The 19,940-nt window shown below is 37.9% G+C and overlaps 2 long non-coding RNA genes across 8 annotated transcripts in view; one reads left to right on the top strand and one right to left on the bottom strand.

Moving 5' to 3' along the window:
* Positions 1 to 19,940, bottom strand: part of LOC141571109 (uncharacterized) — a 76,709-nt gene that overhangs the window by 6,857 nt on the left and 49,912 nt on the right. The window lies entirely within an intron of this gene.
* LOC109436481 (uncharacterized) overlaps positions 1 to 19,940 on the top strand; it is a 59,923-nt gene that overhangs the window by 21,452 nt on the left and 18,531 nt on the right. The window contains exon 6 of one of the 7 annotated variants that reach the window (XR_012495699.1): positions 13,355 to 13,369. The exons of the other annotated variants lie outside the window; for them this stretch is intronic. This is a non-coding gene — a long non-coding RNA (uncharacterized LOC109436481). Of the gene's footprint in view, positions 1 to 13,354; positions 13,370 to 19,940 lie in introns of those variants that run through there. 7 annotated transcript variants of the gene reach the window in all.

The following is a 19,940-nucleotide window of genomic DNA, read 5'->3' as shown; positions in this document are numbered from 1 at the left end:
TGTCTCCCAGTCTTGCCGGGTAGCCTAATGTAGTAGGTGTCCTGTGGGGCCCAGTGGCAGAGTCTCCCTGGTCATCTGCTCTGGGTATTTTAGGAGTGTCCCTTGTGTGGATTGTGTGTGCCCTCCTGTTGTAGTTTAGCCTGATTGCTATGGGCATGTCAAAGAGTGGGATTGACCCTCAGGCTAACTGGCTGTGGGATTTGGCCATGTCCATAGCTTATGGGCTGCTGTGCAGAGAGCTTATCACACAGAACAGGATTTGACCCAGCAGGCTCTGGTGCCTGTTGAGACCGCCCTTTGTGTGTGCTGCTTGTGGGCTAATTGGGAGGAGCTCTGCTGTAGTCTGAAGTCAACCTCCAAGTATGTCAAGTATGTTGGTCTTGGTGCCTCTTGGGAGGGGTCCAATACAGGGCCAGGTCAGCCACTGCCTGCTGGGGACTACCTGGTAGGAGCTACAAAGTGATCCATGGTTGGTCATTGCCTGTGCTGGACCTGGAGGTGCATGGAAGAGGTCATGCTGTGAACTGAGGATGACTGCCACCAGTACGAGGTCTGGGGTAGCACCACAAAATGATAGGACACACTGAGGCCCACTGCCAGCTGCTGGCTCCTGTAAGGTTCAGCCTCTGATAAAGCCTCGTGTGGTACAGAGTAGGGTGTGGCAGGGTCTCAGTGAGTCACTAGAGTGGAGCAAGAAGTGGAGCTCACCAGGCCAAGCAGATTCAGATTTGACCATAGGTGTGGGGGAGGGCTCAACACAGGAAAGATGGCTCCCACCTGCTAGCTGCACAGGAAGAGGATCACACACAGGGAAAATGATGACTATCTTCCAGCCCTCACTCCAAAGCTACACTCCTCAATCTGCCCCCTCTATGTCTCTGATGTCCCCCCTTGTCACTGTCCTTCTGCGGCAACCTAGGGTGAATGCCTGCAAGCTAGTCTGTGCACAGGTCTTTTATGAGGATGCCTGGGTTTCCTGGAGCCTTCCATCTCACCCAGACATTTGGGATCTCCATAGTTTTTCACAGCCAGATGTTGTGGAGGTTCCTCTTCCTGGCACCAGTATTTGGGGCTGGGAAGGCCAGCATGCAGTTGAGGATTCCTGCTCCTCTGGGGGAACTTCTGTGGCTGAGATATCCTTCCTGGTTCTCAACCGCCACACGGAGGTTTGGGTCCTGTCTATTTCTCATCTCCACCCCTTCTACCAGTCTCCATGTGGCTTCTTTTTTATATCCTTAGTTATAAAACTTTTGTTCAGCCAGACTTCAGATGGTTCTCCAGGTTGATTATTCTATAATTTAGATGTAATTTTGATGTGTTCATGGGATGAGGCAAGTACAGCATTTACCTACTCTGTCATCTTGAATCCAGGCCTACAAAATGTAGTGAATTTTTAAAATATTTTTAAATTTTGGGGCACTTCTTTGTTAAAAATTTTTATGCACACACACACACACAAACACATGTACATACAAGGTCTGACAATTAAGTTTGCAAGCGTGCAACCGTGTGCTTTCATTGGCAGCACTGTACAAACAGCTTGATAAGATTTCATAACCGTGGTATGTATATCAGTATCTCAAACTGTGTTTGTGTTGATGTGTGGTGGTGTCTTTCTGAGTGGCATTTTTATTGTTGTTGTGTGTTTTTGTGTGCCATTGAAAGAATGTCTGAGCTTGAATTAGAGCAATGAACAAATCTTAAATTTCTGGTTAAACTTTGCAAGAGTGGAAATGAAATCAGGGACATGTTAGTCCAAGTTTATGGGGATAATGCTGTGAAGAAAACGGCAGTATACAAATGGATTAAACATTTTTCTGAGAGGAGAGAATGTGTCACTGATGAGGAGAGGTCAGGACAGCTGGTAATGACCAGAACTGATGAAAACATTGCAAAAATTCATTGAATTGTGTGTCAAAATCATCAGCTGACTGTGAGAAGCATAGCAGACCAAGTAAACATTGATAGAGAAACAGGAAAATCTTAACTGAAAATCTTGTCATGAGAAAGTTGTGTGCAAAAATGGTCCTGAAGGAGCTCACCGATGAACAAAAGCAAAGGAAAATCAAAGTTTGCCAAGACCTTTTGGAGAGGTAAGATGATGTTTTGGGCCGTGTTATCACTGGTGATGAAACATGGATGTACTGATATGACCTTGAAACAAAGCGTCAGCGTGCACAATGGAAGTCAGTTAAATCTCCATGACCAAAAATGTTCTGTCAGTCCAAATCAAGAGTCAAAATGATGTTGCTAATCTTTTTTGATACCAGAGGGATTATTCATTATGAATTTGTACTAACTGGACAAACAATTAACCAAGTTTACTATTTGGAAGTACTGAAAAGGCTACGTGGAAAATTTAGACTTAAACAACATGAACTTTTTGCCAACAATTCATGGCTCTTGCATCATGACGGTGTGCCAGCTCACACTGCACTCTCTGTGAGGGAGTTTTTAACCAGTAAACAGATAACTGTATTAGAGCACCCTTCCTACTCACCTGATCTGGCCCCCAATGACTTTTCTTTACCTGACGATAAAGGAAATATTGAAAGGAAGACATTTTGATGACATTCAGGACATCAAGGGTAATAGGACAACAGCTCTGATGGCCATTCCAGAAAGAGTTCCAAAATTGCTTTGAAGGGTGGACTAGGTGCTGGCATCAGTGCATAGCTTCCCAAGGGGAGTACTTCGAAGGTGACCGTAGTGGTATTCAGCAATGAGGTATGTAGCACTTTTTCTAGGATGAGTTCATGAACTTAATTGTCAGATCTTGTATCTCAGCAGAATCAATTGACTTAAAGTTTTGATTAACCTGAGATGCTGTGGATGCAGTCCTATATTAAAGTTTCCATCTTCATGAGCCGTTGTGAATGGAACCTGGATTTATTTTTTTCTAATCTTAAGTTGTTGCTATTGTGTAGATCCAATCATACCACAGAGACATAGTCAGATAGTTAACTTTCGAATTGCAAAATAGAGTACATATTCAGATTTTAAGGGCCTTGGAAGAGGAATGTTATCTCCATTCCTATTCACTCTTTAATTTTCTGTAATCTGACTTTCACTCAGGATCTGGGTAACCAATTGCCAAAGTAACCAACAACTTTCTTGTTGCTAGATCCAATAATCTCTTTCTTTATCTCCCTGTAGTTTCTTCTCTGTAGCTTTGATCCTGGTGGCCTCTTTTTTCTTGTTGCTCTCAACTTTCTTGCATCTTATGAAACCATTCTCTCATATATTACTGATAATATATGTCATGCATGTGGTGTAAATAATACCAACATGTTTATATCCTCCTAAAAAGATATTCTTAATCTACATTTAGTTCATCCATATTTTTAGTACCAATGCTAAAATAAAACATTGAATTGTTATCTAACTGTAAAATAGTTACTTATCCAATAAAAAATTGGTATACTAAGTATCAGATACTGTGTGCTACATACAAGTGATGAACATTTCGTAGAGTATTAATTACAAAACATGGTAACTGCCATGAAATAAAAGTCCTGGATGCTGTGTGAATGCTTAGTGATGAAGCTGATCTAATCTGGTGGTCAAGGAAATCAAGGGATATTTGAGTTGAGATCTACAGGATTATGTTGGTGTTAACTAACCGAAGGAATGGGGCAGTAGTTGCAAGGAGGAACATTCCAGGCTGAAGGAACTGCATGTGGCAGACTCTGAGGTGGGAGGAACCATAGGCATACTGAAGCAATTATGGTTAGAGCATAGGAAATGGAGGAGGAACGTATGGCTAGCTGGGATTGTTGTGGAGTTGTATGTTAAGAATTTTATCTTTATCTTAAGAAAAAAATTGATGTCTTTAAACAGAGAAGTGATGTAATCAAATTTTCAGTTAAATTGAAAAAAAATCACTTTAGTGTCATTTTGGAGAATGGTTTGGAGGAGAAGCAAGAGTGGATATTGGTGGGCTAGTAGTTCAGAGGATAGATTTTGATAGTTTGGACTAAAGTGTTTATACCCAAGATGGAGAGAAATAGAATGTTTTGAGATATATTTAAAGAAGAACTTCAACAGAACTTAGCAATAAACTTGCAATAGCAAATGAGGGAGAGGAAGGTATTAGGAAGGGTTGTACAACTGGAGAGGCTGGTGATCACGGTCACCAAAATAGGGAACACTGGATGAGGATGCAGTTTGAAGTGAAGATCGTGAGTTCAGGTTCAGGGAGCTTGAACTTGAGACATGGTTATATCTGTAGGCAGAGATGTCCAACGGCAGTTAGAGACATGGGTATGGAGTGCAGAAAGGAGTGCATATTCCTAATTTAGACTAATTTATACTAACAAATGTAAGAATGAACATTTCTGGCATACATTTTAGCATAGAAGATTAGCTTATTTTTCAGGAAAAAATAGTATAAACTATAGTGTTTAATCCTAGGAATTAATTCCAAAACTTTTCCAGCAAAAAAAAAACCTTGATAATATATGTTGATGCTACCTTTTCCATCTCTAAATTTACTTACTAATTCTGAAGACATTTTTCATATTTCTTTACATTGTTAATACTTTTTCATTTTGAAATTATAGGCCTTGTATTATCTTTGATTACTTACATGTAAGGACCAGTTCCCAAGACATACTCGTAAATACAATTCACATTCAAACTTAGAATAAATCAGTTGAAAAAAAATTAGTGAATTGCTGTTTCCCTGAAAATAAGACCTAACCAGACAATCAACTCTGATGCATCTTTTGGTGAAAAAATTAATATAAGACCCAGTCTTAGTTTACTGTAATATAAGACCAGGTCTTATATAATATAATATAAGGTAATATAAAATAATGTAATGTAATGTAATATAATATAATGCTGGGTCTTATATTAATTTTTGCTCCAAAAGACTCATTAGAGCTGATTGTCCAGCTAGATCTTATTTCTAGGGAAAGAGCGTACATTCAGAAACAATGCCAGAAGTTTTTCTAAAATTTTTCTCTCTATATTCATTCTTACCAAGTGAAAAAAATAAACTGAACAAAACAATATTATTTGAAAGTCACCTAAAAATAATATCCTTTATGAATGAGGAATGCTTTTTTCATGGTTGTTCTTTTCTGTGTACAAGTCTGCATTGATTATTCAATTCATCTAATAGCCATTCAACAAATATTTATTGAGTGTCTCTTATGTGCCAGGCACACTCCTCTAGGCCCTTAAAATACACCTGTGACAAAATAGTAAAAGATCCCTGTCCTCGTGGCTTTTACATTCTAGCAGGGGCAGCAATTTCTGTTGAAAAGGTAATCACATTATAGAAAAAACACTGAAAAGAGGTTATTCCTTATTGAATATGCTTCATGTTTCATACTACATCACCAGACATACAAAGCTTGGCTTATAAGAAATCAATACTCGCACCACATAAAACTTTTAAAGTAATTTTTGTTATATGAATCAATAATAAAACAATTTTCTCAGTAATCATAAACCAAATGTGAAGTGATTGTTCATCTCAGAGAAACTGGTGAAGTTAAAAAAAAGTTTCAAGAAACAGACCTTGGTTCCAAAATAAGTCACATTGGGTTTAAGTTTTTAATTTTGCTATTCCCACATTAAATGAGTACTCACAATTGAGTGTTGAAAAACTGGATATGGCTATAAACGGAGGCAAAGTTAAAACGAAAGTTTAAAAAAATTATCATAAGCCAAAATTAGTATCATTATGATGATGACAGTTTTGGATTTTAATTTTGATACCTCAGCCTTAAATTGTATTTGATGTGGTTATAAACCTAGGCAGTGTTAAAATGAAAGTTTCAAAATAAATTAAAATCAAGAATTAGCAAAAACATCATCAACATAAAGCCAATTTTAGGGTTTTAAATTGGAAACTCTAATTTCAAATAAGCACTTGAAATTTAACAGTGAAGTATTATATATGTTTATAAAACAATGTTACTGATTTTGATGTATAGTTTGTAAAATATTTTATAATCACATGTAATATCATTTCAAAGAGAGGTCATCAAAATGGTGGCGTGAGGTGAGCCTCTGTAAAGCTCCCCTGGAATTTAAAACTAATCGAACAACAATAACTCCACAAAGGACTCCCTGCACAGCAGACAGGCAAGACGAAGAGGCCCACTACTGAATGCACCTAAAGGTGGGCGAATTGCGCGAGTGGGGGAGGAGGGAAGGGAAAAGTGCGGAGATGGAGCCGCGTAGGCGCAGGACGCAGACTTAGCTCAGTGCTCCGAGCTCGCTGCTTCCCGAAACTACCGCAGCTGTGGGAGAGGGAAGAACTCGGACTGCTAGGGCTCCGCTTGTGGCCCACAGGGCTGAGGGGGCAACATATAACATGGCTGAACCCAACGCTCACGGCAGAGACCTCGGAGCAAAGACTGAGGGAAGAAGGCTGAAAACGGTGGTTTAAGGCCTCACTGCCGAGCTGAGAACGGAGCCTTAGGCACTGAGACTAGCCGCCCCTCCCAACCCTCCCAGAACTCGCTCCGCCCTCACCTGCCAGGTGCTAGAAATGGAACAGTAGCAGTGTCAGATCAAAATAATAGAATATTTGTTGTTCTGAGAACTGTGGACCGCAGACACAGCCCAACTAGTTCTGGCAAAGGGGAGGGAGCTGTGGAAGCAGGACTGGCTGTGGTGGTGGTTGCTGCCATTGCTCTGGGCCACCTCTCACAACTCACCCCGCCCCTGGCCCCACCTATCTGGGCAGATCCCTGCAGGAGTAAACAGAACTGCTGAAACATACGGGCTCTGAATCTGGTGCAGGAAGAGCTTTGGAACTTCAAAAGCTCTCCGCATACCCACCGGGACACTGCGCCCTGTGACCTAGGCAAACTATTAACAGAGGAGAAGCCCGTCTCGCAGAGAATCCCCCCATTGTGTGAGAAGCTGGAATAGTGCAGAGAAAACATAGCACTACCGTGTGAGAGAGAGAAAAAAGGCTGCAGTCGGAGAAAAAGTAAAACATTCTACCAACAAGTACTGGAAAACAAAAGAAAGACCTCTTCCTATCAACCTGTTGCAGAACCCACTCCTACAGATGTCTAGGAAGAGAAATGATAAATCAGTAATTGCCATGAATAACCAAGGCAACAAGACAGCTCAGAAAGAAAGTGAAAAGTCTCCAGAAAAGGAACTTAAAGATACGGAAATATGTGACTTAAATGACAGAGAATTCAAGATTGCAGTTCTGAAAAAACTCAACGAGATGCAAGAAAACACAGATAGGCAGTTAAATGAACTCAGAAACACAATCAAAGAACAGCATGAGCATTTTACGAAAGAGATTGAAATTTTAAAAAAGAACCAAATAGAATTTCTGGAGATTAAGAACTCAATAGAAGAAATTAAGAATGAAATAACCAGCTTAGGTAGTAGAGTTGACCAGATGGAGGAAAGAATCAGTGACATCGAAGATAGAAACCTGGAAATTACACAGATGGAAGAAGAAAGAGACTTGAGACTTAAAAGAAATGAAAGAACTCTACAAGAACCTTCTGACTCCATCAGAAAAAGCAATATAAGAATAATGGACATACCAGAAGGAGAAGAAAGAGAAGGGAACAGAGAATATATTCAAACAAATTGTCGAGAACTTCCCAAACTTGTGGATACAACTGGACCCTCGAATCCAAGAAGCAAATAGAACACTTAATTACCTCAATCCCAAAGGCCTTCTCCAAGGCACATTGTATTGAAGCTGTCTAAAATCAACAACAAAGAAAGAATCCTCAAGGCAGCCAGGGAAAAGAAGACGATAACTTACAAAGGAAAGCCCATTAGATTATCACCAGATTTTTCAGCAGAAACTCTACAAGCCAGGAGGGAGTGGAACCAAATATTCAAACTATTGAAAGAGAGAAATTATGAGCCAAGAATAATATATCCAGCAAAGATATCCTTTAGATATGAAGGAGGAATAAAGACCTTTCCAGACATACAGAAGCTGAGGGAATTTTCTAATACACAACCTGCACTACAAGAAATACTAAAGGAGGCTATTCGACCACCATCAACAGGGACAATTTGTGGCAACCAAAACATAAAAAGGGGGAGAGTAAAGGCCTGAACCGGAATATGGGAATGGAGAAAGTAAGCGTGCTGAAGAAAATGGAATACTCTAAATATCAAACTTTCTTTTACATAAACTTAAGGGTAACCACTCAAAAAAAATCCAGAACTGAAATATATACTGAAATAAAAGAAGAAACAGAGGGAAACATCATAGAATACCACCACACAGAAATAATAGACAACAACAAAAGGCAAAGAGGCTTACCTTTGTAGACACAACCTTACCAGAAACTAAAGATAGAATGACAGGAAATCCTCACATATCAATAATCACCCTAAATGTAAATGGACTGAACTCACCAATAAAAAGGCACAGAGTAGCAGATTGGATCAAAAAACTAAACCCAACCATATGCTGTCTCCAAGAGACACATCTCAGCTACAAGGACAAGCATAGACTCAAAGTGAAAGGGTGGAAATTGACACTCCAAGCAAATGGTACCCAGAGAAAATCAGGTGTAGCCATAATGATATCAGATGAAACAGACTTCAGGGTGAAAAAGATAACAAGAGACAAAGATGGACATTTCATAATGGTAAAGGGGACTATACAACAAGAAGACATAACAGTCATCAATATTTATACCCCCAATCAGGGAGCACCGAAATATACCAAGCAACTACTAACAGAACTAAAGGGAGAAATTGACCAAAACACAATTATACTAGGGGACTTAAATACATCATTGACAGCTATGGATAGATCATCCAAACAGAAAATAAATAACGAAATAGCAGCCCTAAATGACACATTAGATGAAATGGACATAATTGACATTTATAGAGCACTTCATCCTAAAACATCAGACTATACATTTTTTTCTGGTGTACATGGAACATTCTCAAGGATAGGCCATATATTGGGACATAACATCAGCCTCAGCAAATTTAAGAAGATTGAAATCATAACAAGCATATTCTCTGATCATAAGGCTTTGAAACTGGACATCAACTGCAAAAAAAAGCAGGAAAAAACACAAATACATGGAGATTAAACAACATACTTTTAAAGAACGACTGGGTCAAAGAAGAAATTAGAGAGAGATCAAAAGATACATAGAAACAAATGACAATGAAAATACATCCTACCAAAATTTTTGGGATGCAGCGAAAGCAGTTTTAAGAGGGAAATTTGTATCATTACAGGCCTATCTCAAAAAACGAGAAAATCCCAAATAAATAACCTCATGTTACACCTTAAAGAACTAGAAAAAGAAGAACAACTGAACCCAAGGTCAGCAGAAGAAAGGAAATTAGAAAAATCAGAGCAGAATTAAATGAAATAGAGAACAAAAAGACAATAGAAAAAATTAATGTGACAAAGAGCTGGTTCTTTGAAAAGATTATCAAAATTGACAAATCTTGGCTAGACTCACTAAGATAAAATGAGAGAAGACACTAATTAACAAAATCAGAAATGGAAAAGGGGAATTAATCACGGACACCACAGAAATACAAAGGATCGTCCAAGAATACTATGAAGGACTATATGCCACCAAATTCAATAACCTAGAAGAAATGGACAAGTTCTTAGAAACATATAGCCTTCCAAGGCTGAACCATGAAGAACTGGAAAATCTAAACAGACTGATCACCAGTAACGAAATTGAGTCAGTCATCCAAAACCTTCCCAAAAGCAAAAGTCTGGGACCAGATGGCTTCACTAGTGAATTCTACCAAACCTTCAAAGAGGATCTAATACCAATCCTGCTCAAACTCTTCCAAAAAATTGAAGAAGAGACAGTACTCCCTAACTCATTTTATGAGGCCAACATTACCCTGATACCAAAACCTGGTAAGGACAGCACAAAAAAAGAAACCTACAGACCAATATCTCTGATGAATACAGATGCAAAAATCCTAAATAAAATTCTAGCAAATCGAATACAACAATGCATTAAAAAGATTATTCATCACGACCAAGTGGGGTTCATCTCCGGGGCACAAGGATGGTTCAATATCCGCAAATCCATCGGTGTGATACATCACATAAACAAAATTAAGGACAAAAATCATATGATTATATCAATTGATGCAGAAAAAGCATTTGACAAGATACAACATCCATTTATGATTAAAACTCTTAATAAAATAGATATAGAAAGAAAATGCCTTAACATAATAAAGGCCATATATGACAAGCCCTCAGCTAATCTCATAATTAATAGTGAAAAACTGAAGCCCTTTTCTCTACGTTCAGGAACATGACAGGGCTGTCCCCTATCACCTCTGCTTTTCAACATAGTGTTGGAAGTCCTTGCCAGAGTAATCAGGCAAGAGAAAGAAACAAAAGGCATCTAAAATGGGAATGAAGACGTTAAATTATCACTCTTTGCAGATGACATGATGCTATATATAGAAAACCCTAAAGACTCCACCAAAAAGCTATTAGAAACAATCAACGAATACAGTAAAGTTGCTGGCTACAAAATCAACATACAAAAGTCCATTGCTTTCCTATATACTAACAATGAAATCTCAGAAAAAGAAATACAAAAAATAATTCCTTTTTCAATTGCAGCAAAAAGAATAAAATACCTAGGAATAAACTTAACCAAGGCTGTGAAGGACCTATATGCTGAGAACTACAAGACATTTTTGAAAGAAATTGAAGAAGACACACAGAAATGGAAAGACATTCCGTGCTCATGGATTGGAAGAATCAACATAGTTAAAATGGCCATATTACCCAAAGCAATATACAGATTTAACGCAATCCCCCATCAAAATCCCAATGGCATTTTTTAAAGAAATAGAACAAAAAATCATCAGATTTGTTTGGAACCACAAAAGACCCCAAATAGCCAAAGCAATCTTAAGAAAAAAGAACACTACTGGAGGTATCACACTTCCTGACTTTAGCTTGTACTACAGGGCTACAATAATCAAAATAGCATGGTATTGGCAGAAAAACAGACACGTAGACCAATGGAATAGAATTGAGAACCCAGAAATAAAACCACATAAATATGGACAGATAATTTTTGACAAAGAAGCTAAAAACATACAATGGAGGAAAGACAGCCTCTTCAATAAATGGTGCTGGGAGAATTGGATAGCCACGTGTAAAAGAGTGAATCTGGACTGCTATCTGTCACCATGTACCAAAATTAATTCAAAATGGATCAAAGACTTAAGCATAAGACCTGACACAATAAACTGCATAGAAGAAAACATAGGTACTAAACTTATGGACCTTGGGTTCAAAGAGCATTTTATGAATTTGACGCCAAAGGCAATGGAAGTAAAAGCTAAAATAAATGAATGGGACTTTATGAAACTTAAAAGCTTCTGCACAGCAAAAGAAACCATCGACAAAATAAAGAGGCAACCAACTGAATGGGAGAAGATTTTTGCAAACAGTGCCTCCGATAAGGGGCTAATATCCAAAATACACAAGGAACTCATGCAAGTCAACAAGAAAAAAACAAACAACCCAATTGAAAAATGGGCGGAGGACCTGCAGAGACATTTCTCCAAAGAGGACTTACAAACGGCAAATAGACATATGAAAAAATGCTCAACATCACTACTCATCAGAGAAATGCAAATAAAAACCACAATGAGATATCACCTCACCCCAGTCAGAATGGCTATCATCAACAAGACAAATAGTAACAAGTGTTGGAGAGGCTGTGGAGAAAAAGGAACCCTCATACACTGTTGGTGGGAATGCAGATTGGTGCAGCCGTTATGGAAGGCAGTGTGGGGTCCCTCAAAAAATTACGAATAGAATTGCCATATGACCCAGCAATCCCTCTCCTGGGTATCTACCCCAAAAATCTGAAAACATTTATAGATAAAGACCCGTGTGCTCCAATGTTCATTGCAGCTTTGTTTACGGTGGTGAAGACATGGAAACAACCAAAATGTCCTTCGATAGATGAATGGATAAAGAAGTTGTGGTATATATACACAATGGAATACTATTCAGCGGTAAGAAAAGATGATATAGGAACATTTGTGACAACATGGATGGATCTTGAGAGTGTAATGCTGAGCGAAATAAGTCAGACAGAAAAAGCAGAGAACCATGTGATTTCACTGATATGTGGTATATAAACCAAAAACAACAAAAGAACAAGACAAACAAATGAGAAACAGAAACTCATAGACACAGACAATAGTTTAGTGGTTACCAGAGGGTAAGGGGGGTGGGGGGTGGGGGGTGGGAGATGAAGGTAAGGGGGAGCAAATATATGGTGATGGAAGGAGAACTGACTCTGGGTGATGAACACACAATGGGATTTATAGATGATGTAATACAGAATTGTACACCTGAAATCTATGTAATTTTACTAATAATTGTCACCCCAATAAATTTAATAAAAAAAAAAAAGACACGTGTGCTCTAATGTTCATTGCAGCTTTGTTTACGGTGACCAAGACATGGAAACAACCAAAATGTCCTCTGATAGATGAATGGATAAAGAAGTTGTGGTATATATACACAATGGAATACTATTCGGCAGTAAGAAAAGATGATATAGGAACATTTTTGACAACATGGATGGATCTTGAGAGTATAATGCTAAGCGAAATAAGTCAGACAGAAAAAGCAGAGAACCATATGATTTCACTGATATGTGGTATATAAACCAAAAACAACAAAAGAACAAGACATGTAATATCATTTCAGAAAATTATCCCATGATAGACTTGAGTTGATTAAAAATATCTAACTCCTTTCCTTGGCATGATACAAGTAAATCACTAAGTAATAATAATAACAATGATAAAAATAAATGACAATATCACCATATACCTATAAATCTCTTACGGATTGTTTGATTATGGAATAATACAATTTTAACATTGCCATATTTTCAAAATAATTTTTCTCTAACTGGCTTAATTTGGGACAATTTGAGCATCAAAAAGAATAATGATACAGTTTAAACCACCCTGAATTAAAAAAAAAGTTATCCATAGAAGGGGGCTAGGTTCTCTTTCCAGAAGGTGGCAGCTGATAAATATAAAGTAAATACTAGAGTTAGAAAATCACCGTATTGTGTCTCCCAAGGGATCCCAATAGACTGTGCTTGGAGAGCAGAATAGTCTCATCACATCACTGCATAGATTTATTTATTAATTACAAGGGAAAAGCTGCTTTTCAAGAGAGAAACTTTTCAGCTTCCTGGCAGTTACCACCTTAACCAAATAAGACAGCCTGACCATTTTCAGTTTGAGGTTCATCTAAGTTGGGTTCTTCGTGGAATATTTGATATGAACCTAATTACAGAGGAGCCAGTATAACAAATCCAGATTGTTGGATGTTCTGCAGGAATACTCGCCAGGATTTAAAGGGAGAATATTGGTGGCCATACTAGGATGACTGCTCCCATCGGTGTTGGACCCAACCTGCCCGAGTCTCTTTGTGGTAGTCAGGATGGTAAGGACCACTGAGGTACATACCTGCTGCTGCTCGCGGTAACCTTCCAGGGCTGTGGGGGACGAGAAGAGCAATGGGAAAACACCTCTTCTAAATTTAATCTGTACATTATGCGAAAATATTTTAATGACATGTTCTCAAATATTTACTTACAACTTTCCATTTTCACATATTGACTTCTGACCTTGTATTTTTACAAGTTCATTTTACCTTTTGCTTGTAATCAGTAAATTATGAGTATGGTGATATTAATGTTCCACAATTCAAATGAGCAAAAATTTGCTTTGGTTACAAAATGGATAGTGGGTAATCTGAAAGTATAGAAAGTAACATTTCCTGTACGGTACCGTTCCACTCTCTGCCATCTCCTGAATTCTGATTCCCATTAGTTAGGGACCTTTAACTTTAGTAATCAGTTTTCTCAAAACAGATTTTCAAATCTGTTTTTCTAAATCTAAGGACTTAAAGTTCAAAGCTCTTCTTGAAAGAGAATTAAACACATTTCAGTTACCCTTACTGCCTGGAATATCTGGTTGCAGTCAAAACTTACACGTGATACTGAAAAAACAAAAGTGAGATGACCCCGTTTCTTGAGAAGAGATTTCGTTGAAGTTAAACAGCTCACCAGGTGTTTGGAGCCCATAGATAATGAGCTGCTTTTTTGCTTGTAGAATTGTCCTTTGTTGGGAGAGCATTGCATTGCGGGAAGTGGTGAGTGCCAACACCCCTCCTGGGAGGAGCCCTAAGAAGTGTCTGAACTTTATGTTTCTATGTTTTTGTTCCTCTGCCTTGGAGAGTGGGGTGGGGGTGGGGGGTGAGAGAATCTGGGCCAGGAAGCAACTGCTTCTCTTATTCTATTTAGTGTGTATGTCCTCTCTGGGTATTTGGCAAAAAATGACTCATTCTCTAATCTTGTTTTGAATGTCCTGGTATTGATATATTTTCCCACATTCCACAGAAGAAAAATATTGCAATGCCAAAGTGTAAATGTGTAAGAAGTAGAAAAAGATGAGGTGTAGGCATAGAAAGTGGAAGTTCGGTCCTTTCAAATTTCCTGGTAGAGAAGAATTAACACAGTCTTTGGAGATAGGTAGACCTGTGTTTAAATTCTAGGTTTGCTACTTTCTAGCTGAGTGATTTTTGCCAAGTTATTCAACCTGTTTAGGTTTCAGTTTCCTCATTCATAAGATGTTATAATCTTCCTCATAGGATAAGTATTAATCAAAAGAGTAAACAGTGTATGTATATTTTAGCATATAGTAAGCCTCTACTAAATGGAATTTATTAACACATTGCTAGGAAAAGAAAATGCATCAAGGAATAAATGATACAAATGTTTTATTAATAACAGGGGAAGGATTCTTTGTGGGCAAAAAGTTTAGGATTGGATTTTCAAGCCTTCATCTCTTTCACCAGATGTAGTCAGGTTTGCTCTGCTGGTAACAAAGAATATTCCTAGTTGCCTTCTTAAACCAGTCTTGAAGCATAAGTTAATTAACAAGATTTGATGCATTTGTGGGGCATTTTAAGTTTTATGCAGTCATTTGTATATCACCTTCACAACGGTTGCCCCATTCTCAGACCATCTATCATATTATTTTCTTAATATGTTTCTTCATCTCTCCTTCCCTTCATTTTTTTCTACTATTGTCTGTACTTTTAATTAATAGAACAGTTGGAAACATAAAGTCAATAGCAACACAAGAGAAAACTCTTACATCTGTAAAAGGTTACCACTTATACCTTTCCGCAATGCCCTGCCCGGGGTTCACAGCTAGGCTTTACGTGCCTTTGTAGGAGGTACTTAACAAAGGTTTGGCTGTTGGAATTATTGAGTCATCCTGGAGTTGTTTCATTGCTGTCCATTCCATTTTGTTTTCATTTCTCTACGTACCGGAGTGTCTTTATTCTTTTATGGGCTCTGTGTACTCATGTTCTGTCTCTTTGTCTCTGTAGGCAATTTATAACACTGAGCTATCAGTACTATTTGCTGACTTTGGTGTGAACATGATTTATTCTGCAGGTTCTCTCTATACAAAATTAAAAACATTGCACATGAGGAAATAACATCCATGCTTGACATTGTCTTAATTTCCTCTAGGTTTTTTCATCCACCCACACTATACCTGGAAGATTTTCCCTTTTGAGCTGTGTTTACTTCTTTTTCACATGCACAAGTAACTAAGGGGAATTAGGTAAGGTCCATTGCAAGTGAGTCTATCTATAGAAAACCTTGAAAATAATCTGAAACTAGCCCTTGATAAATGGGGTAAGGGTAGGGTATGTGAAGGGGTACACTGGTTGGGAGGGAGGTTTACATATGGACAAATTTGAATCACAAATTTCTCAATATATTAAATCAAAATTTAATAATAGGACTCCTAAACACACACACACACACACACACACACACACACACACACGAGTCACCTTATAAAAACTTTTAACAAGTGCTGGCAAGTCAGATGGCAGAGTCACCCTGAAACCTGTCTCTCCAATAAAAACCTTGTAATTATAAACAAGGCTGTCAAAAAACCCTAACATATGATAACAATTATATGCAACTGGTATAAGAGTTGATTAGAAATTTAAAAGTGAAATTACATAGGTTTCTATAATATATCATCTATATATTACGTTGCATGCTCACCACCCAGAATCAGTTCTCCTTCCATCACCACATACCCCTACCATCCTTCTCCCTCCTTACCCCTCTGGTAACCACTAAACTGTTGTGTGTATCTGTGAGTTTTTGTTTCTTTGTTTGTCTTGTTCCTTTGTTGCTTTCAATTTAATAGCCCACATCTGAGTGAAGTTATATGGTTTTTGACTTTGTCTGTCTGACTGATTTCGCTTGGCATAATAATCTCAAGAAAAAAAATTTAAAAGTGAGCTTTCTCACATGAAAATTCCTTTCCTCTACAGTATGCAGCCAGCAGGTTATCATCTATACTTGAACTGTGAGATTCTGCTTGGTCCCACCGTTAACACCTCCTGACCTTTGTCCAAGAGGGGACTAAGATGATACGGTTCACTTGCCATATGTTGAGAAAGTTCCTACTATGTGCCAGATGCTTTGTTAGGCTCTGAATGTGCTATCTCATATCTTCTTTATACTTCTTTACACTGAACTATGTACACATATATAGTTCACGAATATGAACTATATATGTTTATAAAACAAGGCTTAAAGTGGTTTACTGACTTTCCTAAGTTTACACAGACAGCAAGTAACAAAAGCAGGATTTGAACCCAAGTCTGCTTGATTCCCCAAACATGCTCTTTCTATCAAAGGTGTGGCCTTCATAAAGGAGATGAAATTAATGAATATATGGAAGCTGGTGAATAGGATAAATTGTGGCCTTATACCAGACTGTGCTGAATGTGTGGTAGAATAGATAAAATAAGCCTTTTCTCTGCTACCCCTTTAACCTTGGACAAGTCACCCAGCTTTGCTGGGTTCTTGTTTTCTTTTCTTTTTTTTAAATGGAATCATATCAATTCGTTATTACCTGACGTGCCTTCCTTATTAAAATTCTATTATTCTAGCCTTTAAATGCCTCCACTGAGACTTGCATTAATCTCACAAGACTAAACTAAGTAAACCCTGAAATTTGGCATATTCTTCCTTCAGAGTCCCCTTGTGGCAGGTAGTCAGGGTCTGAAAATGGAACGGAAGTTTCATGAAGCTATAGCACCACTTCTTCCCTCCTTCTCTCTGAGGTGTCTAGTTTGGTGACATGTCCTGTAAGAACTTGAGGTGAGGAGAAGCTGGAGGTAGAACTGGGGAGGAGATGAAAGAATTAGTCAATAAAATTCAGATTCTTGTTTTCTAATACACAAATATTTTTCCCCCAACTGATTTTTTTTTTTTTTTTTTTTTTTTTTAGGAGTGGAAGAAAGCTCTGTGCATAGGCAGAATGACTTAGGGTAGCTGTTAACAATGAAATTGATTGTAGTGAACTTCCATTTCTTAGAATTTCATAATTCTCTGAAAGTATTTATTTTACTCAACCCTTTAAAAATTCCTAGTGGCATACCACTGTGCGGCAAACTTTTTCTCTAAAGAGCCGGTAGTAAATTGTTTAATTTTTATGGGCCGTATGATCTCTGCTACAACTACCCAACTCTGCTGTTGTAGCACCAAGGCGGCCATAGATAATGAATGAAAAGGTCTGTGTCCAAATACAACTTTACAAAAACAGACAACAAGACAGATTTGACACAAGGGTAGTAGTTTGCTGACCCCTGGTATAGTGGAAAGAGTTTCTTTCATTCTAGCTGGGTATTTTTTTGGAAAGATATTTAATTTATATTTGATGCAGTTTCTTTATCTGTAAAATGGGGATAATAAAACCTACTTCACAAAACTGTTATGGAGATTAAGCTGTGTAGCTCAATATAGCAATCTGGCACCTGATAGGTGCTGGGTAGATGGTAACTATAATTCTCAGCAGTATAGTATTATTTTAATTTTTTCTTAGTTTTTTTGGTTTTGTTTCATGGTTGTTGGTTGCAGTCTAACTAATGTTCTTACAGTAAACCAATAAGTGCTATTGAGGGCAGCTGAAACTGTGTTTTGAAGGTTCATCATTGATTCTCCTATTGAAATTAGAAAGTTGCTTTAGAGGGTCTTGGTGCTTATTTCATACTTACTGAGATAATACCATTCTTTCTTAGTTCTAGTTTCTCTACTTCAAGTCCTTTCAAAAGAATCATATAGGTACAGGTACATGTGTTTGCCTTTACTTCTTTATTTTCCTTGTTCGGTAATCATGCATATGTTGATTGGCATGAGACATAGCTCTCATCAACCCCATGGCAATAAGCTCCTATTGACTTGAATTCAGACCAGCTATGGGGGCCCTGTTAGTGGAAAAGTCTGGGTGTGTCTAGCTTGGGCTGTGGCACCAGGAGCGGGTGGGTGCCTCTGTTGTGCTAGTGTACCGTTGGCACCAAGGTAGTGGCTGCTTCTCTGTGTATTTGCCCTTGTCTGCTGTGGAAGGCTGACTTGAACTTCTGGGCTGAGCCCCACATCCTGTGCAGGCTTTACTGTCTTGCTTTCTGTGGCATGCTGCCTCATTTCTAGAGGTGAATTTGGCTCAGAGAAGAGAGACTGGTTTTTTATTTTTACAAAATTTCCTAGAAGGAGAGAAGGCTGTGTTCACCTCTGAGGGTCCTGAGTCATTATGGGCATGATCTTACTCAAAAAGTACTTTTTCACTAAAGGGGAAAATTGTAACAATCATTATAATGGCGTTTTTGACATATTCATAAATGTAAGGGCTATATATAGCAGTCAACTTTCAATTTTTACTATTGGAAGGGATGGTCAGTCCTTTTTTCCTCTCTTTTCTTGAACCCCTTACCCTGCTTTCCTTTTCTTTCTCTTTTTTTATAATGAAGACTAAAGGCAAATGATAACAGATCTGCTTTGGGCTAGTATGGAGGCAGGATATCCACTTAACAATAGAAGTTGGGTCAAAGTTCACTTTTTTCTTTCTGAATCGAAATTATCATGTACGTGGGCTAATTAGAATGAAAGCTCTAAACCTGAAGATAAGGCTTGCGCAAGTGGCTACAGAGAAAGGGTCTAAAACAACCTAATAATATTTAGGAACAATATTAACAATCTTCACACACTGTACTGCAAGACACAATATTTTTTGGTAGGTAACAAAAACTAATTCAAATACCAAAAAGAATTTTTGTAGAAAATTCACTTTAAATCATTATAATTCTGGAGCTATAACATAATAGTAGTAAGTGAAAAGTACATCAGATTGCATACTTTATTTACATATTTATTTTCTGCTTCTGCTTCACCTTTAGAGAAAGTGTTTGAGTTGCATCAAATAACAAGGCTAGTTTATAGCCTACAAAAATTGTTTCCTCTTGGCTGTTTTCTTTCACTTCTATACATGTGGAGATACTTCTAGAGCTACCTCATTCTTTTAAAATAACTGTGAGATAGTCTATAATTTATTTATACTGCTCCACTAATGAATATTTAGCTTGTTTCTTAGTTTACTTAGAAAGATTTATAGTTGTTCATGACAAAGTTAGGAATCATAGGTTAATTTAATGGATGGTGTTTTCTTCCATAACTCCTCTGGCTTTGAGAATGATCTTTTAAAACAAGTCCCAAATGCTTTCAGAAAGGTATTATAGAAGTTTAGTTCTACCTTAGGTCTAGTTCTATGATTTAGCTGCATCAGAGAACCAGTACTGTAGGTTTAATTTGAAAGTCAATAAAAAATAATACCATGGTTGGATTCTGGTCAAATGCATTACCACAAACCCAGCTGTGGGATAGGATTTAGGGGTGACTCTTCCACACCCTAATGTCAACAAACCAATTTGGCCTTAGCTTCTTTCTTTCTCTCCTTCTTTGATTATTCTCATATAGTGTTATTTGCAAACATGTCTGACTTCCTTGACACCCTGAGGGTAGGGACCATGCCTTATTCATCTCTGT

The sequence above is a fragment of the Rhinolophus sinicus genome, linkage group LG04, assembly GCF_036562045.2.
Source record: "Rhinolophus sinicus isolate RSC01 linkage group LG04, ASM3656204v1, whole genome shotgun sequence".
NCBI lineage: Eukaryota > Metazoa > Chordata > Mammalia > Chiroptera > Rhinolophidae > Rhinolophus > Rhinolophus sinicus.
The sequence above is the reverse complement of the archived record's forward strand: the minus strand, read 5'-3'. Positions and strand labels throughout refer to the sequence as shown.